Source organism: Eucalyptus grandis, chromosome 11 (assembly GCF_016545825.1).
Source record: "Eucalyptus grandis isolate ANBG69807.140 chromosome 11, ASM1654582v1, whole genome shotgun sequence".
Lineage (NCBI taxonomy): Eukaryota > Viridiplantae > Streptophyta > Magnoliopsida > Myrtales > Myrtaceae > Eucalyptus > Eucalyptus grandis.
This window is the reverse complement of record NC_052622.1, coordinates 15,259,068-15,286,307: the sequence shown is the minus strand read 5'-3', so window position 1 is coordinate 15,286,307 and position 27,240 is coordinate 15,259,068. Positions and strand designations below refer to the sequence as shown.

At 39.7% G+C, this 27,240-nt stretch overlaps 1 pseudogene; it reads right to left on the bottom strand.

Moving 5' to 3' along the window:
• Window positions 1-1,647: 1,647 nt before the first annotated feature.
• On the bottom strand, window positions 1,648-24,870 carry LOC104425326 (annotated as a pseudogene).
• Window positions 24,871-27,240: the final 2,370 nt, after the last annotated feature.

Here is a 27,240-nt window from a genome sequence, read left to right as displayed (position 1 = left end):
AATTAGATTTGTGACACAATCGACGAGAAAAGAATTAGCGTCCATAGAATCGAAACTTCGAAATTAAATTGACAGGAAAGATCGAACAAGAGGACCAGAAGGCGGACCGGGACAGCAGGTTGGGTTTGACGACGCCTGAGCCGCCAATCAGGACCAATTTGAAGAGGTAATCATGCTCGTCGTTAGCTTTATACCCCGCCATGAATACGAAAAGAACGCCTTTCTCTTTAGTCCAAGTCTTGGAGGTTCGAAAAGAGGAGGAAGAAGAAGGTGGAGACAGCCGGGTTTGGGCTGATTTGAAGTTACCAATGGAAGCAGTATGTTGGCTAGATTTGAGCTGTAATTTGGGACCATTGCTTTTAATTTTTCCTCTGCTTCTCCTAATTTAAAACCAATATATACTATTATATAAAATAAAGCAGATCTCCTTTTAAGGAGTCTCAATAGCCTTTCTCTTCTCTCAAATATCTTTAATTACTTAAATTACAATTTATTTATTTTTTTGTAAATGAACGAATGTGTAAATTTTATTTTAGCCGGCACATTTTTGTTTTAGCATTGAAATTTAGAATTTTCAATCTTATAGTAACTTTCTTAAGGAGATTTTAAATCATGTCATCATTTCACAAGAACCTATGCAGTTTATTGAAATTATGCATCTTAGGAAAGTTTTTTTTGGTAAAGTGCATCTTAGGAAAGTTCGTTTCACAAAAGCTTAAGATTTGGAAAATATTTTCTCAAAAAATGATCGATTACAAAAATAAATAAATGAAAAAAATTTATCGCCCACGAAAATAGTCAATCATAAATTGTTATCAATAATTAAAATATTTTCCTTTAATTAATAGCATATTTTATTTTGAAAAATATTTCTCAAATCTCAAGCTTTCCATGAATCAAATGAACTTTTTGTTATCGAAAAATTTAATTTTTTCACATGTATCTATGCCATTTATTTGTAGTCTGCATTTTAATTATCAATCTCTTTTAACTCTTTGATGATTCAAATACTCCGGAGCAACTTCGCAAGGTCAAGTATGTAAGTTTACCCGATATTGACAAATCAAGTACCAATTAAATTTTTCCATGCAGTGCACATGATATTGTAAGATTAGACAAAACTATAAATTTCCTTACCTATGAAATACATGTGAACATGTGAAGCATTAATGATTAAGAAATACTCCCAATTAGTCAACATTAGTTTATTGAAAGAGTTTGCAATTTCAAAAAAAAAAAAAATCAAATAAATGCTGACGATTTGATATAAGTAACAGTGACTTCCTAAAAAAAATTGCACAAGCAATTCGCTGGTCACAATTTTCTCCTACAAATCATTACCAGCAAATTAATGATAATTCAATTCTACCTCTTGTAAACCGAACACCGAATCCTGCAATTAGATGCGAAATTGGGCGATAAACGTTGTTTCCGCTGACCACAACAAATTAGAAGAACCAAGCATGTTTCAAAAAGCAAGCAACCTGAAGATCAAAAACCAAGGATTTTTGTCCGCACGAAGCTCTCCAATAAATTTTACAAATTCTAAAGTCTTCAATTAACCATAAACAGCAGATTAATACTGAAGCCACGGCTTCTATCTCAAGAGAAGACGAGAGGGAGCCAAATGAGGTTCGGCATATACAGCTACTTGCTCACGGTGGAAGACGAGCAGAAGTTCCAGAAGATGGAGCCCATGAACATGAAAAGCACACGGGCTTCAAGAGGGATCACCCTGTGAGCTAACCAATATGTTACAGATTGACAGAATTGTCAATGATGCATATAATTCGAAGAAAGCCAGAAGACCGCCAGATAAAAAGAACATGAAAATTGTTTCAAATTTTTGTCCACAATGCCAAAAGAGTGCCTCATCGGTGGTATCTGCGTGATAAAAGAAAAGAAGAGCAAAGAAAAACTTGCAACTCCGACACTTGAAAGCCCAAAAGAAAAAGAAAAAAACTCCAAACAACCGCCACGAAGCCCATTCCCATTAACTCAGGTCAGCAACACAAATCATTCTAAGTTTCAATGCTGCATTTTGTACCAGATCCACCCAAATATCCAAGTAGTCCAGAATCCTCAAACAATACATCCCGATAGGAGTGGCATGAAGATATAAACTCGAAATTAACAGCATAACCACATCCTCATCATTTTTCTCCCGCTTCCAAGCTACGGCACCTTAAGAAACCATGGGAATTTGACATGTGTGAATTTATCAAACCAGGCGTACTGACAAAAAGCCACAATCTGCTCCAACAAGTTTTCGAACCCCTAAATCAATGCGGAAGACGAAGCCCGGGAAAACACGTATCACTGATCGTAAAGCACACCACGGATTCGAGCGTACCTTGTTAGCCACAGATTAAACACCAATGCCGAAAACTGAGGAAGAAATTCTGATCCGATGATGCCAATTTGCCTTGAAGGGAAGATGGGACGCCTTAAGCGTTTTTCTTTACTTTTTCTTGGAGGGAGAGAGGGAGAGGAACGTACGTACGTTCTGATTTCCCAAGAGGTGTGTTCTCTCTCTCTGTCCTCCCTTTTATACCTTCCCCCATCCATGGGCCCTATTCCCGTGGGCCGGGCTTTTAGGCCCAACATGGGCGGACGGGCCTTAAGCCCATCTCATAAATCCATCATCTCCCACTCGCACATGGTGGTCCAAAACCAACATGGGCGGACAGGCCCTACTCAGCCCCATCAGAGAAAAATCCATCATAGACTCTCACTTAACATGATGGGCCGAACAGAATCCTCTTTTCCTCTCATCAACATTCATACCGGTGAATAATCCGTGCGACCAGCATACTTTGAGAGCTCGTTGCCATACATCTGTTAGGAATATATAGCAGCTCATAATGGACATTTCACTCCGAGTAGATTTAGTATGCAGTACCCTAGATCGATCGATCACATTTATATCTCTCTTGATCTCTTTTAAACAATGATATATATATTGTATTCACAATTATGATTTATCACAAAGACAGTCATAATTGGTTAACCAGTGAATACAAAAACTACAATGTGATTCTCCAAATTCGATCTTCCTCTTTCCTTCAAACTCTCAATTTCAGTTCAGCTTGCTTTTCTAGAAATGCCCCATTAGATTGAATCAACACATGACCATTGGCAACATCCTAAGATAGCAAACACTAAATAGAAATCTTGAGGATAAGTAAGAGTCATGAGGGGACTAAAAATTGAGGAACTCTTTTCCTCAAGAGTCTCACACGACATAAAAAAGTTGAGATCAAACTTTTGCCACTCTTATTGGTCGTCTCATGCATACGTAGTATGAAATACATATTACGGTATTAACTCCTTTCCCATGGAGCGTATGTCTACACCTTTCAATACCGTACAGATGATAGTTCAGACATACCCAATGTCTAACTTGAGTTCACGTATCTACTCATTCACTAAATTCATCAAAACTCACATCTGGCATCATAGACAGATAAAGTAAAATATGTGGGGTATTTTACTCTCGGACATAGTAAGTATTATGTCCTCATCTTAACACCCAGTTAAGGCGACATACGTGTTTTAAGCTTGAGCTCTCGATTATCACCTAGATAATAAGCTTAAAAACAGTCTCATCTCTATTTATCACACAGTAAATAGAGGCGATTACCCGTGTGAGTGGGCTAATCTCATATCTGCCCGACATACTTTCCTAACTTAAAGTAATGCACTAAGCATTAAGATGCATAAAGATCAAACAAAGATTCATAGGCATTAATGATGAAAACACAAATTCATCAAATGTGAACACTTAGGGAAATTACAATATTCAGTACATTAGCCTCTACGCAATCCTAGAGATTTCATATGGCCACAAAACACATCTCTAGGTATTTGCTTTGTCATAGGATCTGCTACCATTCTATGCGTAGTACGTACTCTAAGTTCACATCTTTTCGTGCAATCATATCCATGACAAAATTATACTTGGTATCTATATGTTTGGCTGTCGCGACCTAATTTTTTCGAGGCATGAACCACCTAGGGTTTGGCTAATGGATTGTTAAGCCTAGACTTAACTCGGGCTCTCCCAAGCCCATACCAATTCGCGACTTAGGTTTGAATTGTTAACATGCAATTTTTTTAATTAGGAGTCGCCACTAATCTATTTTTGGTGGGTCGATTAGAAACCCAAGTAAAGTAATGGGAGAATTATTTTACTTCTACGAATCAGAGATTATGGGTACGGGGACTTGGTTACACTAGATTTCTCTAATGCCCTTTCGGTACCATTCTTTTAATTTTGAAAAATGTTTGGCAAGGAGTTTGGATTGATTTTAAACTAATTCCCTAACATGTGAGGTGTTCATGCAGGTGCGCAAACCACCAATTTAACACTCAAGTAAAGCAGAAAATAAATTGCAGGACTTACCTCAAAGCAACGAAAGCATCTGCAATGTTAAATTAAAATCTACATCAACAACCCTAGATATGGTTTCTAATTAACACGCAATTTTTGTTTTGTTTTCACTTAATTAATGAGAATCATGCTTTATGCAATGCATGCCACTAATTTAACATGAAATGATATGACATGGCAACATGACTTAGCTATATGACCTAAACAATATGACATAACTAAGCATGTAGTCTATCATAAGCATGAGATGATTTATTCTAAATAATTTTTTTGTATTTTCTATGAGATTCGAAATTAAAGAAATGCAACATTTAAATATGCAATCTAAATTAATCTAATGACCTAATTCTAATGACAGGCAATTTCTAATTAAATGCATCTAACAAAAATCACTAAATGACGTGCATTGTATGAAACTAATTCTATATGACGTGCACATGATTTTTATTTTCCTAATAAGCATGCAATCTATTTAGGAGAAATTATCTAAACCTATAATATGCAATCTTAGCATGCAATGACGTGCAAAGAATGCCCTAATCCTACATGACATATGCATAATGACTTTTTTTGTGTTTTTGTTTTTTTTTTCCCCTTTTTTTAAATTTCGAAATTAACAATTGCCAAATAATTAAACATGCAATCCAAATTAAAAAAAAGAACTAGCAACCTAAATTAATTGATTTGATTTTTTATTTTTGAAAATTCGAAATAAAATTCCTATTATGAACATGCAAACCCTAAAACTACATTTTTTGATTTTTTTTTTTAAAGAAAACTAATTTAAGTAACACCACAGCAAATCAAGCCATATTGATTTCCAAATCGACGAACCATATCTCGCGCATGAGATCGGGTTGGCCAATTTCACATAAATCACGAATCGGATCTCGAGCGGGAGATCGGATTGGCAATTTTTTAAAGTAATTGCGAGTCGGATTTCGAGCTTGAAAATCGGACTGACAATCACTAGTTGCAATTTCATATCATGGAATTTCAATTTCACATTAAAGGAATAATTACACTAAAAAGATAAAATAAAATAGCAAAAATAATAAAACAAAAATAAGATAAAGAAAATACCTAAATTTTCTTTTCTTTTTCTTTTCTTTTTTTTTCTAAAAAAGAAAAAGAAAAACAAAGCGTGGCCGGTCCGGCGAGGGGGATCACCGGCTAGGGTTCCGCGAGGCTCGGAGCGGCGTGTCGGCGGCGAGGCGGCGAGGAGCGTCGCGGGTCAGCGCTCGGGGCGGGAGCAGCGGGCGGCGTCGGGCGGCACGGGCTGCGTTCGGCGCGGGGCTGCGTCGGGCGCTCGGATCACGGGCTTCGCCCGGCGGGGGCGTCGGGGCGGCGGGAGGCCTCGAGTGGCTGCGATGAGGAGCTCCTCTGGATCGGGCTGTTGGGCGCGGCGTCCAGTGAGAGAACCGGATCGGGGGCGAGCGTCGCGGCGAGGAGCAAGGGCAGCGTCAGATGTGGGTCTTCAACGAGGCTCGGCACCGGTGAAAGGGAAGCCTCGAGCTGGGTTCGGGCCTTCTGTCGTCGGGGACCTCGGATTTGCAGGCGGAGGGACTCCAGCGGCTGGATCTCGGCTCGCTGCGGCTCTAGGTCACCGGTGGCTTGGGATCGACGGCGGAGACAGATCTGCGAGAGGAGGGTTGCAACGGCGGGATTGGCGCGGCGTCCGGGGCTTCTGTTGCGGCGCGAGGAGAGAGGTGAGGCGGAGGCGGCGGGTCGCGGGCCAGAGCAGGCGGCGGCGTGTCGTCGAGGCTCCGGGGGCTCAGCGTCGGGGCGGCGCAGGTCGTCGGGGCTCGCGGCTCGAGCGCTCGCGGACGGAGATCGACGACGGCGACGGCGGGGTTCGACGGCGACAGGGGCGGCGAAGGCCCCCCCCTGCGGGGAAGATGAACAGTCGCGCAAGGGGGGCTTTTCTTTTCTTTTTTCTCTTTTTTTCTACTTTTCCTCTCTCCACTCACTTTTTCACCCTTTGCTTTTTTACCAACGGAAAGGACCCCCTTCTCTCGTGCTTTTCTCTCTGAATTTGTTCCCCTTCGATATGACCGAATGTCTCAAATGCGTGGCCTCCTCCAACCCTACGCATTTATTTATAAGCCACGGTTAGGGTTTTAATTTTTCCAAATCCGTATCCACGAAAATTCCTTTTTCCAAATGCAATATTTGCTTTTGATACGATTTAGGATTGCAAAAGGATTCTTCCAAAATTTGAAATTTCACACAAATCAATCCGTAAAATCTTTCCGAGGATACGGGCTTGGGCCTATTTACTCCCTTCGTGGGCTTAGTCCAATTGTCAAATTAATATTCTGAACCATCAATTTGAACACATTTGTCACCGGCCCAATGTAAATGCAAATTAAAATGGATGCACCTAAAACTATATGCTATGCAATTAATTAATTAACTAATATTTTTTAGGGCTTAAAATTAATCCCTAATTTTTAATGCAACTAATAATTAAAAGGGTCACCAAAATTTAGGTGTCAACAGCTGCCCCTCTTTGAAGGTGAGCTCGCAGAGGTTGCATTCAAAGATAAATTGAGACCTAAATTTTGATCATGCACATGTAATGAATGATATTTTTGTTAGAACATGAATTCCATTTTTAATGCAACTTATATGATGCATGGAAATGCTAATGCCTTACCTTCGAGGAGGATAGAGTAACTCGAGGTAGTGGGTGTTACTTGTCCAGGACCCGTACCATTCTACGGTCGCCTAGAATAGTAACATGACTTTGTGAAGATGCTGCTTTCCCAGGACCCGTACCATTCTACGGTCGCCCAGTATGGCAGAAAGGAAGCTGCTTTCTCGAGACCCGTACCATTCTACGGTCGCCCAATACAGCAGAAATGTTTTGTAAGGAACTGCTTTCCCATGACCCGTACCATTCTACGGTCGCCATCAAGACAGCAGAAATGTTTGGTAAAGAAATGCTTTCCCGGGACCCGTACCATTCTACGGTCGCCCTTGAGACGGCATAAATGTTTTGTATGAGGAACTGCTTTTCAGGACCCGTACCATTCTACGGTCGCCTAGTATGACAGTGTTTGGTTGTGTCTAGGACCCGTACCATTCTACGGTCGCCTAAACGGGGATTTACCTTCCAGGACCCGTACCATTCTACGGTCGCCTGAATAGGGAAATAGGTTTTGTCTAGGACCCGTTCTATTCTACGGTCACCTAAACGGGGGTTTACCTTCCAGGACCCGTACCATTCTACGGTCGCCTAAATAGGGAAATAGATGTTGTTTAGGACCCGTTCTATTCTACGGTCACCTAAACGGGGGTTTACCTTTCAGGACCCGTACCATTCTACGGTCGCCTGAATAGGGAAATAGATGTTGTCTAGGACCCGTTCTATGCTACGGTCACCTAGACTGAGGTTTTGCTTGGCTAGGACCCGAACCATTCTTCGGTCGCCCAACCTTGCAATAGAGATCAACTGACCAGGACCCGAACCGTCCTTCGGTCGCCTTAATCAGATTGACTCTAGAGGAAAAATCTTTGGGGGACAACTCAATTGAGTGTCGGTATGCTTAAAAGGGAATACCTGTGCAATGACAAATATTCAAGGTATGGATATAGATATACTTACCTGGTGATATCTCGATTCCGGGGATATGACTTTTGAAATTTAGATATCATGTGGAGGTCTTCCACTTCATGGTGGAGGCTTCTAATATCATGAAACATTCTGAAAGGAACTTGAATTATCGTCGGACATAGTTTAGAGCAAAAACTGATATGCATTCATCAAAGAGATAGAGAATCTAAGCTACTCTAGAATGCACATTTCAAAATTCAGTGAGATTTTTATCAACTCAATCGGGGTTCATGCATAATGACCTTTGCATCACCCAAATTTCCTTTGAGAGAATTGTCGTTCAAGACAACGACATGGATTTCTTAAAAATGCTAAATGAGAGACTTTTAGTTAAAAAGGACTTTCACTCACTCTCGTTTAGAATAGCTATTTTGTGAGAATCACCCAATCTCATCATCATATCAACAAGGATCCAAGTATTCTCGCAAGCGGTACGATCTTACCAATCGAGAGGTCTTTAATAGGGACCATAATGTGGGCTTGGTCAATGGCTTAACAAAGGGACTCTTCGAGTCAAGGCAATTAAAAGAACAATTCTATAATTATCTCCGGGTTTACAAGTCAAGAACCCTGCAAAATGAGAAAGAAATAATCTTGCTCGCACTTCTTCGAGCGATGCTTATAAACATATGAACTCCTACGTTAATTTAAGTGCCATAATCTGAAGAGACTTTGTGAGGGACGTAACGTAGGCTGGGTTCATGGGTTGAGAAATGAAAGGATCATTAGGCTCAAAATGTGTGTGAATGGTGAGAGTTGGTGATCATCTTGGCATTGCCACCAGTTTTCTTTTTTCAGTATTGGGGATTGTCTTCATGAAATGCCCCATTGATTGTAAAAACTCAACTTTTGAGTTCTTTGAGTATTGCTTCATCAGGATTCAATTCTTGCAATTGACAGTCACCTTATCTTGACTCTCTTTTTTCATCTATGGGCATTGGCCTTGCTTTTACCAGGCACACTGCTTTTCATGCCCCAAGTTCTTATTCTTCTTTTTTTTTTTTTCACCTTTTTTTTTTTTCATGGGCATTGGCCTTGCTTTTACCCGGCACACTGCTTTTTCATGCCCCTTAGTTCTATTTTGATTTCTATGCATGCGTAAAATAATGACACTCGAACTTTCAAGGGTCTTCATCCGCCTTTTGCCTTGCCCCAGTGTGAGGGATGATCACCAACTAGGTTTAATGTGAAATGAATTCATAGGCTCAAATGGGCTATGCAATGGATAAAAGTGTGTACGATAGAGAAAGAACTGCTCTTCATCATTCTAAGGCACTTAAATTACCACATGAATTCAATGTAATAGCATGACAAGAAGATTGATGCAAGTGAAAGCAAGAAAATTTCAATCCATTTTCTTCACCTTATGGTACCATCTTACCTCCAATTTGCCCCGATGTGGGGTGGCTCTTGACAGGGGTAATTTGAAAAGAATCTCCACGAGTGTATGGGGCTCAAAAGGGGTTAAGCAATGTATCACCTGTAGTGTTTGGGATAGAGAAATGAACTGCCCCTCATCATTTCGGTCATCGTACATTTTGCGAGAGAACTCTTTACCTTATAGATATGGAACTTCCTACACTCATCTCACAAGTGTATAAGTAGGGGTTTGTGTATAGGATAAGACTTGCCTTTCATCATACTGACACGTCTCATTCAGCATTCTTAAGCAGTGATGTCACTCCATTAAATTGTCTATCTTGACAAATCTCCACATGAAATTGGTGAGCTAAATCAATATGAAAATTTTCTTTTCAAAAGAGTTCAGCAACTTTAAGCATAAAAAGCGTTTGTGACCTCAAAACAAACAATTTACTACACTAAAACATGATTTCAAGCATTCATTCAAGGAATTGTCCCATGAAGGGATTGCCTCGGCAATGGATGTCCCTAGATTGCCTCTATCGAAAGGGAATAAACATACAAATTGATCAATCGATGATGAAAATCCGATCTTTGATTTGATGAAATCTTGCTTTTGCCCCTGCACAAAACAACGTGCATGAATAGGATACTATGCAACATTAAAATAAATTCAAATTGCACAACCATTTTGGCTCGGATCGAGATTTTGTCTCAGTCATGTCACTACTAGAACTGTAGTGCCCAGGTTCGTCATCTGCAAGGAAAAGAACAAAGCGTCATCACCCAAAATTATTTATGTTTAAAGACGAGATGTACCTCTTTCATCAAAGATGGATGATCTTCTTTTAACTTGCCCCTCATTTAATGGGCGAGAATGAAAATTCCGTCAAGCATGGAAATGGAACACACTTTGTTTGGCCCTTCAAGATGGATATTTCAAGTAGTATCGAGATGTGACCGACATTAACTCTTTAGAAACTTGTTGAGTAACAATTGAACCAATTGCAACCTGATGTGCCTTTTTCAGATGCTTTCTTATCGGGTCAAGAAAGTAATGCTCTGAAACATGAAGTAAATGAGTCAGAAAATTAAACAAGGCTAATCTAATGCATGCTTTTGGAAAATGCTTGAAAAATGATCTTTTTTTTTTTTTCTTTTGGAAATTTTTTGGATGAGGAAGCATGAAGAAGCCCAGTTCTCAGAATTCTCCTTGGATGATATTTTCTTTTCATTGTTGGATATCGTCACCGAGCTAGTTTGGTGTACCCCATCATGTCCTCAAAACAAAACTTGTAATTCTATTGATATTCATCAATCAAATTACATTTATTGGAATGTGATGCTCAAGCACAGAAGAAATTGAAATCAATCCCTAAAAAGCAATAAGAATTTCCATGCAGGGGAAGGTGCATGCCCCTAATTAAATGAGGAAATGGAACAACTTAGGATCATGAATCATGTGTACTTGAATTCTTCACCCTTCTTGATCTTGTGAGGCGAACCCTTCAGGTCAGATATTTTCTCTCTATATATGTCACTGGTCTCTTCATGATGGCATCAAATTTGGCTACCTCAGGAAAATCATACGGTTCAAAAAGTCTTCTTGGCTCTCTCCTTAGAGTCACAATTTCTCATCGAAGATAGATCGCAACACTTTTGCTTGATGAGATTAGCTCTTTTTGATTCGTCATTTTAGCTCTCGATCATGAACAAATGGGTGAGCGGGATCGTTCCATAATCACCTAATTCAAATGAACGGGAACATGTAAGCATGAGGATAAATAAAAAGTCGATCCATGACAATGATCTAATCGATTTTTCCATTTTTTTTTCATTTATTCATGAAAAGTTCTTACAAGAAGGGCATTTCCTAAAAATGGACTAGGAAAATAAAGATAGACACCCTAACAAGACCAAATTTCCTAAACATGAATTGAAAACAAATTCTCCAAAGCTTCTTTTTTGGCAAATGATTCATTGCATAGCAATTTCCTCATTTCATTTCTAATTGACAAATGAATTAGATCAAACGACTAATCTAGATTGTCATGGATGGACCAAAAGTAAATTGCATAGTATAGGGATAGAAGACTTACTTCACCAAGGAAAATCAATGGCAATCACATAGACATGCGCATGATAAGTGGCTCGATTTCTACTCTATAAGGCTTATCAAGGTGGAGCCACAAGGATGATCGGACTAGCCACGAGCTTGTGGACTATGTCGGGTCCTCATGACTCCGGCTTGGTCAAAGAGCCGACCCGGGTCGCGAGCATGCGGACCGAGGTGGGTACTCTTGACACCATGAAAGAAACTTCGGGATTGAGATGGGCGACTCGTACCGCGAGCATGCGGTCGGAGTGGCAAACATCTCAATACCATCCTAGATGATCCTAATGCGGCCCAGGTCCGGCGGCGGGTTGTGTGTGCAATAGTGTAGTGCAAATGCAAGGCATGCACAACAGTTTATATCAAGCAACACTTCGTGTATGAAAATAAACCATACATTCCTACATCTCCCTGCAAAACAAAGGTCAGCAAACACTTCCCCTTATACCTCCCATCCTGCAAGAACATTTAACACCTTAATGTTAGGGACGTACCTGGGATCCTTGCTGCCAAACAAAAATATTTTTCAAAAAAAAGAAAATTGGCCTAAGTCCACTAAGAGTTTCAACTCAATTCCCCAGCGGAGTCGCCAAGCTGTCGCGACCTAATTTTTTCGAGGCATGAACCACCTAGGGTTTGGCTAATGGATTGTTAAGCCTAGACTTAACTCGGGCTCTCCCAAGCCCATACCAATTCGCGACTTAGGTTTGAATTGTTAACATGCAATTTTTTTAATTAGGAGTCGCCACTAATCTATTTTTGGTGGGTCGATTAGAAACCCAAGTAAAGTAATGGGAGAATTATTTTACTTCTACGAATCGAGATTATGGGTACGGGGACTTGGTTACACTAGATTTCTCTAATGCCCTTTCGGTACCATTCTTTTAATTTTGAAAAATGTTTGGCAAGGAGTTTGGATTGATTTTAAACTAATTCCCTAACATGTGAGGTGTTCATGCAGGTGCGCAAACCACCAATTTAACACTCAAGTAAAGCAGAAAATAAATTGCAGGACTTACCTCAAAGCAACGAAAGCATCGCAATGTTAAATTAAAATCTACATCAACAACCCTAGATATGGTTTCTAATTAACACGCAATTTTTGTTTTGTTTTCACTTAATTAATGAGAATCATGCTTTATGCAATGCATGCCACTAATTTAACATGAAATGATATGACATGGCAACATGACTTAGCTATATGACCTAAACAATATGACATAACTAAGCATGTAGTCTATCATAAGCATGAGATGATTTATTCTAAATAATTTTTTTTGTATTTTCTATGAGATTCGAAATTAAAGAAATGCAACATTTAAATATGCAATCTAAATTAATCTAATGACCTAATTCTAATGACAGGCAATTTCTAATTAAATGCATCTAACAAAAATCACTAAATGACGTGCATTGTATGAAACTAATTCTATATGACGTGCACATGATTTTTATTTTCTAATAAGCATGCAATCTATTTAGGAGAAATTATCTAAACCTATAATATGCAATCTTAGCATGCAATGACGTGCAAAGAATGCCCTAATCCTACATGACATATGCATAATGACATTTTTTGTGTTTTTCCTTTTTTCCCCTTTTTTTAAATTTCGAAATTAACAATTGCCAAATAATTAAACATGCAATCCAAATTAAAAAAAGAACTAGCAACCTAAATTAATTGATTTGATTTTTTTATTTTTGAAAATTCGAAATAAAATTCCTATTATGAACATGCAAACCCTAAAACTACATTTTTGATTTTTTTTTAAAGAAAACTAATTTAAGTAACACCACAGCAAATCAAGCCATATTGATTTCCAAATCGACGAACCATATCTCGCGCATGAGATCGGGTTGGCCAATTTCACATAAATCACGAATCGGATCTCGAGCGGGAGATCGGATTGGCAATTTTTAAAGTAATTGCGAGTCGGATTTCGAGCTTGAAAATCGGATGACAATCACTAGTTGCAATTTCATATCATGGAATTTCAATTTCACATTAAAGGAATAATTACACTAAAAGATAAAATAAAATAGCAAAAATAATAAAACAAAAATAAGATAAAGAAAATACCTAAATTTTCTTTTCTTTTTTCTTTTTTTTTCTAAAAAAGAAAAAGAAAAACAAAGCGTGGCCGGTCCGGCGAGGGGGATCACCGGCTAGGGTTCGGCGAGGCTCCGGAGCGGCGTGTCGGCGGCGAGGCACCAGGGAGCGTCGCGGGTCAGCTCGGGGCTGGAGGCGAAGCGGAGGCGGCGTCGGGCGGCACGGGCCGTCGGGCGGGGCTGCGTCGGGCGCTCGGATCACGGGCTTCGGCCGGCGGGGCGCGCGGGGACGGCGGGAGGCCTCGGTGGCTGCGATGAGGAGCTCCGGCGTCTGGATCGGGCTGTTGGGCGCGGCGTCCGGTGAGAGAACCGGATCGGGCGAGCGTCGCGGCGAGGAGTGCGTCAGATGTGGGTCTTCAACGAGGCTCGGCACCGGTGAAAGGGAAGCCTCGAGGCTGGGTTCGGGCCTTTGTCGTCGGGGACCTCGGATTTGCGGGCGGAGGGACTCCGGCGGGTTGGATCTCGGCTCGGCTGCGGCTCTAGGTCACCGGTGGCTTGGGATCGACGGCGGAGACAGATCTGGGAGAGGAGGTTGCAACGGCGGGATTGGCGCGGCGTCGGGGCTTCTGTTGCGGCGCAGCGAGGTGAGGCGGAGGCGGCGGGTCGCGGGCCGAGCGGGGCGGCGGCGTGTCGTCGAGGCTCCGGGGCTCGGCGTCGGGCGGCGCAGTCGTCGGGGCTCGCGGCTCGAGCGCTCGCGGACGGAGATCGCACGACGGCGACGGCGGGGTTCGACGGCGACGGGGGGGCGGCTAAGGCCCCCTGCGGGGAAGATGAACGTCGCGCAAGGGGGCTTTTCTTTCTTTTTCTCTTTTTTTCTACTTTTCCTCTCTCCACTCACTTTTTCACCCTTTGCTTTTTTTTACCGACGGAAAGGACCCCCTTCTCTCGTGCTTTTCTCTCTGAATTTGTTCCCCTTCGATATGACCGAATGTCTCAAATGCGTGGCCTCCTCCAACCCTACGCATTTATTTATAAGCCACGGTTAGGGTTTTAATTTTTCCAAATCCGTATCCACGAAAATTCCTTTTTCCAAATGCAATATTTGCTTTTGATACGATTTAGGATTGCAAAAGGATTCTTCCAAAATTTGAAATTTCACACAAATCAATCCGTAAAATCTTTCCGAGGATACGGGCTTGGGCCTATTTACTCCCTTCGTGGGCTTAGTCCAATTGTCAAATTAATATTCTGAACCATCAATTTGAACACATTTGTCACCGGCCCAATGTAAATGCAAATTAAAATGGATGCACCTAAAACTATATGCTATGCAATTAATTAATTAACTAATATTTTTTAGGGCTTAAAATTAATCCCTAATTTTTTAATGCAACTAATAATTAAAAGGGTCACCAAAATTTAGGTGTCAACATTGGTCTTGCCATGATATTTTGGATCTTTGGTGTACACTTTTGCTGCTTGGCTATCACAGTTAACCAACAATTAATCTGCAGCACTTCCAATAACACCAAAATGATCCAAAAAATCTCTTAAGCCAAACACTTTCTTATACTGCTGCTGATAATGCCACAAACTCAATTCCCATCGTGGACAATGCTATACACTTTTGTTTCCTCTTTGCTCCAACACATGGTGCCATTATTCGGTAAGAGAACAAACCTAGAGGTAGATTTCCTTTTATTTAAATCTCCTCCCCAATCATCATCAGAATAGCCTTAGAGTCGCAGATCATTTCCATTATAACTCAGCGTATAATCAGCAGTCCCCTTTAGATACCTTAGTATTCTTTTAACGGTTTTCCAACGTGCTTGACCTGGATTGGATTGGTATCTGCTCACCATTCCAACTACATAACATATGTCGGGTCTTGTACACATCATAGCATACATCAAGCTCCCAACAGCACTAGCATAAGGAACATGTTTCATTTGTTCCTTCTCTTGTGGAGTCCTTGGACACAGTCTATGGCTCAATCCTTCACATTTTGCAATAGGAGTGTCTATGGGTTTATAATCCCATATCCTTCAATTCAAAATTGGAAGACAACCAACTTTTGACAGTATTAACAAACTCCATATTGTTTCCGGCAATTAGTATATCATCAACATATAATGATATGATCACAAATTGATCTTAGGATCTTTTGATATATACACAATAATTCTCATTAATCATTGTAAAGTCATATGGCATTATGGCATTATGAAAAACGTATATACCATTTTAATATAACTCAAGATCCATACTAGCCACTATTGCCAAAATAATGCGAATCGAGGTAAATCCCACTACAGGAGAAAATGTATCTTCATCATCAATTCCTTCCTGTTAATTATACCCATTCGCCACAAGGCGAGCCTTATGCCTTTCTATCGAGCCATCAGCCTTTCGCTTTATTTTGAGAACCCACTTGTACCCAATGGCTTTGCGTCCTTTTGGAAGATAAACCAGTTCCCAGACTTGGTTTGACTTCATTGACTCCATTTCATCTTCCATTGCATTAATCCATTTTTCCTTACTAGGGCAATTAAGAGCCTCATTAATATTTCTCGGCTCATCCTCATCTTGTGGAGCAACCATAAAAGTTTCCCTTTCAATGTCAAAACATCGACGGGGAATACTTTGGCGACTTGTTCACCGTATGGGAGATTGTACACTTAGCACATCATTCCCCATTATGCTCCCACTTGGATTAGGTAATGATGATGTTGTCACATCAGGTGGTTGCAATTGAGAATGAGTTGAATTCAATTCATCACATCTCATATTACTCTCACTTGGACGAACTCCACTGACATCATTATCTTGATCTAAGGTTTCAAATAGGGAGTCATTTTCCCTATTTCGCCCCTCTTAGGAAATTCATCCACTAAGGATGTGACATCCCGTGATTCAAATTCAATTATACTCCAACTTTCCTGCTCACCTATGAACACATACCCTTTCGAGTGCTCGGATTATCTCATGAAAATACTCTTCTTTTATTTGGGACTCAATTTCCCAAACTTGTGAGAGGACATATGAGTATAGGCAGCATAATTCCATGGCTTAAGTAAACTTAAGTCTGGTTTCTACCTATCCATAACTCATATGGAGTGGAACTAACTGATTTAGAAGGCATTCGGTTAAGTATATAGGCAGCAGTTAACAACGCATCACTCCAAAAAAATGATAGGTAAGTTAACATGCGCCATTATGGACCTAACCATTTCCAGTAGGGTTCTGTTTCTTCTCTCTGCAACACCATTTTGTTGAGGAGTATATGGAATAGACAACTGTATTTCTATTCATTTTCATCACATTATTTTCTGAACTCATCAGATATATATTCTCAACCTCGATCGGATCTAAATACCTTTATTTTCTTGTCTAATTGATTTTCTGCCAGGTTCATAAACCTTCTGAAACAACTTATGCTTCAGATTTATGATAAATCAAATAGACATATCCAACTCGAGTATAATCATCTATAAAAAAGTGATGAAATAAACAGCCCCTTGCTTTCCTCTCACATTCATTGAACCACAAACGCCTAAATGGATTAAATGCAGAGGAAATTCAGCTCTTTTATCTTTTCCAAATGGTTTTATTGTCGTTTTCCCTACTAGGCAATGCTCACATATGGACAAATCGACTTTTTCAATATTGCCCAACAAGCCCTCTTTGGCTAGTCTATTCATATGTTGTTGGCCAATATGACCAAGTCTAGCATGCCACACATTCACATCATTATCACATGAAGTAAAAGACATGAAACAAGGGAATAACATATTGACATCACCACAGTCAACATTTAGTACAATAAAACCATCTAGAAAGTGACCACAACCATAGTAGTTTGTATCTAAACACAAATCTACACTTTTATTATGGAAGTTCATATCAAAACCAAGCTTAACCAACACCAAAAACAGACGCTTAAATTTCGACGAATCTCCGAAGCATATAGATCATCATGTAGGAACAAGTTGCGTCCACCACGCATGTTCAATTGACAAGTGCCAATCCATTTAACTTCATCTCTGGAGTTATTTCCTACATAGATCCACTTAGTTCCAATTAGTACTCGTCGGAATTCCACGAAGGATGTTCTATCCTTCGCTACATCGTCTGTTACTCCTGAATCTACAGTCCACAAAGGATTGGATTCAGCTAATAATGCAGAACTTGACACATAATCAAAGTTCTCAAATGTACAAGAGGTGTATACCTTCTTTGGCTCACAATAGTCGCGAGCATGGTGACATTTCTTGTCACAATTGTAACACCTCACCCTTGACATTTTCTTCACTTGAGGACGTTTTCCTCTCTTGTGTTGGTTAACTCTTGATCTCTTGCAATAAGGACTTGATCCTTTGCATTCCCACATATTGAACGAATCAATACGCTTGCGCTTAGAGCTCAAAGCCCTTTATGAGCTAGAACCAGCATAGCCAATGTCTATTTTCGGTTCAAATGCCGATAGGCAGTCCTCTACTAGCTCAAGGTGGCGCACGGCACTCTAAAGATCTTCCATAACATGGTCAAGAGCTTCTAGTGCTTCTTGCTTTTCCAGCACATATTGAATCTTCATATTCAATATTTCACAATTGTAGCCGTTCATATCAGCAATTACATTCTTAGTTGCTGAACCATCATTCTGAACACATCAGACATTCATGCACGAATAATTAATGCCTATCATTTATGCATCCACTTTTACATAGACCCATCATATTGATGAATAATTTTAAGTAAGGCTTCAGAATCAAAATGTCACTATGTTTCCAATCATCCTCAAAAAATCCTAACTTAAAACTATCATTAATATGATTGTCATATGCAAAATCAATTCTATGAAGTTACAAAAACTTCTATAACTACCCACAGCTAACTACCCACAGCAACCAGCAATAACAGAAAGCAAATAAAATCTTAACATCCAATAAAATAACAATGCTTTCACATGATACAACTTACATATCGGTTGCTACATCAACAACAATCAGGTAGTAAACATTACATAATTAATCAAAGAAATAAATAGGGAATGTCCCTTCTAATCTATCGGTCAAAACATCTGAGAAAACTGAAGGTACATTTGCCAACCATGGAAAAACTTTTGGAGAGCTCTCATGTCGCCACCAAGGCGCATTCACTCTGCGCCATGTGGTGCTCAATCTAAGGGTTGAAGTTTTGGCCAACTCAATCCTATAGTACTCTCTAACAAAAGCTTCCACTAGCCCCCTGTAATCCGGGACCACGTTGATCTCCCATAGCCGATCTAACACTGCTTGTCATTCAGGTGGAAGAGTGTTCATCAAAGCCGGCACCTTCTCAAAGTCCGGCATAAGGTAACCATTCCAGATGATTTCTGTATCATCGATTGACCTTGACCATGTGTGATACTAAATCACCATCAAGCCACCGATAATCAGCTAACTCTTTCATCAACCTTTTCAGTCTAGCTCTTCCTTCATCCGTTCTTGGGATTGCAGGTATCCGTGCATAACGCATCATAGTTCCTGCAACAAATGCAGAACTAAAATGGATCACTTATAATCCATAATAAACAAAATGGAAAATACATAAATTTCCATGATTCATGCAACAAATGCAGAATAAAAATGGATTACCTACAACCCACATAGACATAATTGAAAAAAGAAACAAATTCCTTTTTTTTCTTTTTTTTTTTTTTTTTTTTTTCGGGTCAACGGGTCAAAGTCAACGGTCAACGGTCGTCGGTCAACGGGTCAACATGTCGGGTCACCGGTCAACGGGTCGGGTCAACGGGCACGCGGGTCGGAGGACCGGTCGGACCGGCCGTGCCGGTCGGACGAACCGACCCACGTGCCGCGCGCGTGCACTGGCTGACGTCACGCAGACGTCAGCCGGCACGTGCCTCGCGCGTGAGCATGCTGACGTCACGCACACGTCATCCGCACGTGCGCGGCATGCGCCAGGCTGATCGGGTCGGGTCGGTCGCCGTCGGGTCGGGTCACCGGCGGTGACCGGCCGGCCAACTGTCGTCGGTGATGACGTCATCGGTGACGTCATCCGAGCGGTTACCGACCGTTGGATGACGTCACCGTGACGTCATCACGTGATGACACCGGTCGCCGGTGCGCACGTGCCGGTTCATCACGGGCGCGTGTGGCGCACGCGCTGGCCATAGCCAGCGCTTCGGGCGCGTGGCCGCGCGTGTGGGTGCGTGCAGCGTCGTCCGGCGACGCACAACATGTCGCCGGACTCGTCTCCACGTCGCCTTTCACGCAGTGCCTTCAGAATTTGATTTCGACTTACATAAACTCATAATAAAGGACGTACAGTGCTCAGGTGTCAGGATTTCACGCCCTGATCCATACGGCCGAGAATTTTTTACGAAAAATCAATGAAAAACATCAAATTGATCGGGAAAAACGTGAACTAGGGCTCTGATACCAATGTTTGGGAATGACTGATCCCCGAATACCGAATTCGACACTAAATCGAACCCCTAAATCAATGCGGAAGACGAAGCCGAGGAAAACACGTATCACCAATCGTAAAGCACACCACGGATTCGAGCGTACCTTGTTAGCCACAGATTAAACACCAATGCCGAAAACCGATGAAGAAATTCTGATCCGATGATGCCAATTTGCCTTGAAGGGAAGACGGGACGCCTTAAGCGATTTTCTTTTCTTTTTCTTGGAGGGAGAGAGGGAGAGGAACGTACGTACGTTCTGATTTCCCAAGAGGTGTGTTCTCTCTCTCTCTCCTCCCTTTTATACCTTCCCCCATCCACGGGCCCTATTCCCGTGGGCCGGGCTTTTAGGCCCAACATGGGCGGACGGGCCTTAAGCCCATCTCATAAATCCATCACTACTGTCAGGTAAGATCAAGGAAACCACAGGAACATACCAGAAATTCAATGCATAGACAGGGATCCAGAACCCAAATCCTGCAAAGAAGAGGTACATAGCTAACACATGATTTTACCGGGCATCGGATAAATAAAGACAGCATAGGAGAATGAAGAGCACTTTACCATAAAGAAGTGTGGGAAGAGCATCTTTTTCATACTTTTAGGGAGCTCAGATAACTTCCCTTGCCATAAGTTGTTCCAAGCAAAAGAATTGCAATAACTGAAGGGCCTAGCATGATTTGGTTTAACAATACCTTCAAGAAAAATGAAGTTAGAAGATTAAGCTCTTATGTTTTGGACCAAATATTTAAGGATATTGTACCATAACTGATTGTACCTTCATCATCAAGTTCTCAACCGTTGACTTAGGCAAATTTCGATCAAGATACTGATACCAGACATATGAACCGGGGCCACAGAAAAGAAATCCTTAAGAAGTCATGCGAGGGGCCCAAAACTAGTCGTGATCTAAAAAAAAGAATGCACGTGATGTCCTGTGTCATAGATTTGGGTCAACATTTTTGCACAAATACTTCGCCAAAGCAAGCACTAAAACTCTAACAGAGGAACAAAAACATTGGACCCTCGTGAAAGGATAAGAGTTACAGACAAAAGAAGTTTGCACCATCCCAACCTTAAGAATTAACATCTTTTGAAAAGACAACCTACTTCCTAAACGAGAAAAAAATGAACCGAACGAATGGAAACACGCACATCCTTTCCTCTCTCTACAGAAAGCAAACTTAGTAGTTCACAGACTTCTCAAACTTCTTGTGTGACATCTTGGATTTTTCACTTCTGTTTTCAATTAAATTAATCGGGTATTTCATCGACGCGCCTATAGGGCTGTTTTCAGAACTGATCACTCTCGAGATAACTAGATTATTTGGAAAAGCCATTACAGAATTTTAATGCAATAGACTTGAGAATTCGACTAGGAATTGGTTACTCGACCGTGCTCATCTGCCAAGATCATTATGGCACAGTAAAAATCGATTAAAAATCAAAGATAGGTCAGTTTGACTGAGATATGTGGTTAAACGTGGGTGATTCCACTAAATTGCAAAATTCTCGTTAATCGACACTAGATTGATTTTTCTATCGTTTTGGTACCCTGTGTCCGTAATCAAAATCTCGAGGTCAGTAAAGCAGGCCCAGCCGCGCCAACGAATTCAGTCGCAAGTTCAGCCCTTCTCTCCGCAAAATCAGTCGCTCAAATCAGTCCTTTAGCCAAGGAACCCGAGCAAAAAATCGGAAGCTTTGCAGGCCATTTTTTGGGCCCGATTCGTGCTCAAAAGCCGCCGCCACTTTGGAGAGGATCGAGCCCTGTCGCATCCCCATCGATTTGAATCGACCGGTTCGATAAATAAGTGAGTTTATCTCACTAATTCTCGCTTAGTCGGTTAATTACGTTTAAGGGTTGTTTAGTTTAGACTAAACTTGGTTTAGTGGATAATTAGAAAGGTTTAGTAAATTAATTAATTATTGATACATGTTAGGTGGTTAGAGTAGTGTAGTTAGAGCCTGTTTAGTGGATAATTAGAACGGTTTAGTAAATTAATTAATTATTGATACATGTTAGGTGGTTAGAGTAGTGTAGTTAGAGCCTAGACAAGCTCTAAAATTTATATAGAGTGGTTCGAAAATTTTCCGGGCCCGTTTCAGTATTTAATTAGACTTTTCGAGCCTAAGTGTGAACTTTTAGCATTTAATAATTATTTTTCGAAATTAATTAATTATTTTTTTTTTTTTTTTGGAAATTAGACCGGGATATCTGGTAACTTGGAATTTTATGCTGATTGTAGTGGTGTGGCTTGTTTATTTAATTGAGCTCTAATTTGTGTTGATTGTGCATGATTTGTATTTTTGGAATTTATTCTTAAATTCATTTAATGTCAGTAATTGAGTGGAAAATAACCGGGCGTCAGTTTACAACGCCAAAAATATTTTGGTGGATTTTATAAAATGGTGAGATTTATGAAAAGGAAATTATGGTAATTTGGCTAAGGTTGACCGTGTACCCACACATGATATTTTATTGAGTATGATAAAAATAGAAAAATGGCCTTAGAATATTATATCAGTGGATCTGGCATCTTCTGATGAACATAACAAATATATTGGATTAGTAGATCTAGTAGCTTCTAGTGAACATAATAAATATATCGGATCAATGGATCTGGCAGCTTCTGGTGAGCATAATAAATATATCCAATCAGTGGATCTGGCCGTTTCTGGTGAGCTATACTATCTATATATCGGCTAGAGTGAGCAGTCCTGGACTATGGTCAAACTCATAGATAATATTGATTGAGATGACCGGAGAATGGTCATGTTGACATGGAATCAACTGAGTCGATTGATCGATGATTTGATTTGATTGAATGATTTGATGTGGTGAATTGATTTGATGAATTATAAATTGTATTGACCTGCAGGAAGGAACTGAGGCCAAGGTAAACCCTCTGACATGTGAATGTGCTTAGGCAACCCTTAAGGCATATTTTCTTTCTAATCGGGTCTTAGGAGAATTGAACTTGCTGAGACGTTGTCTCACCCCATTGTGGGATAACAATTCCAAGTCCCTAGTTGGCGGTCATGTAGGACCGAAAGCCCTAGAGGTTGGAAGGTGAAGGCTGAAGAATCGACAATCCGATTTGACTAGTGGGTGTTAGGACAATCCCCTTTTTGTTAAGTTGACATTTTTGTAAACAAACTAATTTTGTAATTAACCCATTTGTCTATAAAAGACTTGTCTTGGTTTGAAAATTTTATTCTTGCTCTTCTATCCCAATTATTTGTTGTCTGGGATTTTATATCTGCTTCCGCATGTGTATTTAAAATGAAAGGGTCGGCATCGCGTCTTGGGATGTTGCTATTAATTGACCAAAGAGGGATGGGCACATGGTCGAAGGATTGGGGCGTGACATCTTGTCTAATGTCTCTTCCAATTATACAAGACAACTTAGAACATAGAAAAAAGTCAAATGGGCGAACTCATATTTAGAGATAACAAAAAATGGTACAAGTAGAAGAAACGTGACCACATGGGACATGACCAGGCTTTAGGGTATGATTTATGACATTTCAATCTGAAATCTCAATGGAAGTCGAACCTCCTTCTAATGATTCGTGAGAGATGAAAAATTCACTAATATAGCACAGAACAGCTCCAGCTGTAGCTCAACTAGAAAACTGATTTGACCATAAGTGGAAATCCTTTTCTTTGAATCCATGCATGAGCAGCACATGATTTGCCCATCAACACCGTATGACTCGGAAAACTAAGCAGCAGCACCATAAAGTGGTGAATCTGGCAAGCTCAATTGCACGGCGGATAGTATACCAAAACCCCACTTCACATACTAATCTAACCTCTAGATATTCAAGTATCAAACATAAAAGCCCCAATGTTCTCAAATAGTTCCGACGAACTGTGCACTAGTATCTTGCATCGAAAGGCCTACATGGCTTCAAAACTCATGAACATGGCACCGACCACTTCCTACACTGTTTCAGATGCAAGATCCAAGCACTCAAGGTTGGTATAGAAATTGCCCCATGGCATGTGACTTATGTAGAAGAAAAGCTTTAAAACCTAAAATGGAAATTACTTGCATGCATTTTCTCCTACAAGCGAAGGCAATAATGACAGCTATTTCTTCCAAAATCACCATAACAACAATTTTCTTTTTCCCAGCAAGCAATGTCAACCAATCAACTATGTGAGAAGACACATCAATATCTTTAAGAAGAGCTTCCTCAAAAGCCGAAGTGAAGCTAAACCATCATAGACTCAGAAGTCAGAACGGGAACCAGAAACAAAACATCGACCACATTCCCTAAACTAATAGTCAAGCAAAAAGTCAATTATGCCTCTGTCAGAACACTGCATATCTTGCTCAGCTCTCAGCATATAATCCAAGCGAATACGGACAACCACACAATCAGTCACACTTGCGACTTGAGCACGCATGCAACATTCAGCTAACCACAAACATTTGTAATCAAACACCGACCTCGCGAACAACATTAATATCCAATCCATATGAGGAATTTTTTGCCGAGCCCTCCCCCTTCCTTCTCAGACGCTCCCTGACCTGAGCTATTGTGTCATCGGCTAGAGCGGGCGAGCCCACTGTCGCCGCTTGCTCAGGAAGGGAACCCGACGAGCCATTCTCCCAGTTGACTCCACAGGATCCAAGGGCTGTGAGCTCCTCCGACGAGGACGCAACGATCCCTCGTTCCCCGGGGGACCGTTCCACCCCCAGAGCCAGCCATGGCCACAGCCACCACTCAAAGCACCCATTGAGAGATGGCAAAAAATCTGAGGTTGATATTTGCTGGATGGAGGAATGAGCAGAGATCAGTGGCTCTGCCTTATCGAAAGGCCGGAACAGATAGCGGCCTGGGAGTCCCATCATGCTCTAGGGATGCATCTGGCTGAGGAAAACAATCGAAAACAATTTCCAAATATCCATGCACAGAACTAGGAAGTGAACTCTTAAATTCAAAACGGTGAAAACACTTTCTAAAATTACTTCTCTTCAACCGATCACCGAGCCTTAGCGATGGCTGACAAATAGACATAGACGCAGGCCAACCAGGCGAGGCTCAATCTTGATGGCTTTGGTCAAGCTCGACCTTGTTACAATTAGCTCAAGCTTTGCCAGCCTCACCATGACAAGGTCAAGTTAGCCCGAGGCCAACCAGGTTGGCTCTTGCTAGTGGCTTGATATTCAAAAGAAAGGAAAAAAATTCAAAATTTTCTTTTGCATGATATTCAGGAAATTGAAATCATTTTTCAAATGAGATTCAAACAACAAAAAACACTTTCAATCATATATCATCAAACAAAGAAAACTAACCACCTTCTTGAAAAATAATTTCCTTGAAAGGTATTTTTTTTATCATAAAATTTTTCATAAATTTTGAATTTGAACAAATTCTGAATATTATCTATGTTAATATGTATAGATTGCAAGTCGAAGTACTGCCCTTCTAAGATTTAAATCTCGTTACAAGGTAAAAGGTAAAAGTTATTCCCAACGTCTTAGAATGATTTAAAACACATTATCTAAGCCTTTTTATGAGTAACAGTGTTAAACACTCTTGATACTTCTTCGGATCTTCAAAACATCTTAGGTATTTTAGTAATTATACCCACCATGTTTTTTTTTTTTTTTAATAATCATAGTTGAACATGGTTGCTTGGTAGATGAAAGATTTAAATCTCCAGTGTTTAATGTAAAAGGTGAGCTCATTTGTTCAAGTGACTTGATAGTTACGATTCCATATATCATTCAATAGTATATGTATGGCAGTTAAGATAAACTTCAAGATTTATTATATCCGGAACTTGATGCTCGCTCAAGCCAAGATAAAGTATGATATAAAAGGAATATAACTCAAATAAAATTATTCCATAAAGAATGTGAGATAAAGGTGAATAAAATTTCTAATATTCATAACACAAAAATTATTTTTCTCAAATAAACAAATTCTTAAATTAATAAAATTAAAATAATATATTTTTATAAATAATATTTAACTACAATATAAAAATAACACAAGAATAACAACAATTTCGTTTTTCTTCTAATCTTAGTTTTATGGGTTACTACCCTAAAAAAACTCCAAAATGGTAAACATGTGACAAATTTATTTCAAACTAATTTTTTTACCGTAAAAAACCCTAAACTAGTACACATTTGTAATTTTACCACGAACTAATACAATTATAATAAATTTACCTGCTGTTAGTTTCAATTAAATTTTACTGTCAAATTGCTAAGTTGGATAATACCTGACAATTGACTAGTGTACTAGTTTGGGATTTTACTCTCCGTTTGTTATAGTTATACAATTTTTGTGGTTTTATGCGATATTATCCAATTTAACAGTGGATATATTTATAAAAAATATACTAGTGTTGGGTTTTTGATGGTCGAACTAATTAGTTTGGAGCAAATTTGTCTTAAGTGTTCTAGTTTAAAGTTTTCTGTGGTCGTTTAAGGCATATTTATAACATGTGTACTAGTTTGGAGTTTTTCATAATCAAAAAATTAGTTTGGAGTAAATTTTTCACATGTGTATATGTTTGAAGTTTTTCAAGATATTAACCATATTTTTATTTGTATATTCAAATTTATTTCTATGTTATAATATACATTTAATATATAAATATATATTGAGTATGTATATATATTACATATATTAGATATTTTAATATTTAAGGTATATAAGTATAGTTCACTATTTAATAAAATTTAATTAGAGAATGATGGAAGGAAAAAAAATAAAAAGAGTGGAAAAAATAAAACAACAAATAAATAAAAATGATATAAACAAGAGTTATTAGAGATTCTTAAGATCTCGTTTGTACGATTTTTAAGTTTATTTATACTAGTATGTCGTTTGTACTAAACAATGTACATAATATGATATATATATATTCGACTTTAATTCTGCAAATCACAAAACAATAATAGGATATAAAAAAATTCTTGAATTTCATATTCTATACTATCAAATCATATCATATCGACTAAGAATCCAAATAGTTAAAGCAGTCTCTAGCATTGAGATTCATTTATCATTTTCAATGATATACATGTGTCATAAGCACCGAACCTCAATGATTTTTCAGCTTGTAACATTTCTCTTTATCTATCATGTTCAAAAGAAGGAAAAAAAGGGACCAATGCGGTTTGATCCAATTGAACAAGTAAAACTAACACGAACTTTGAAAAAGCAGGGTTATTCACTCGCGACAATGTCCGGGAACTGGGTCA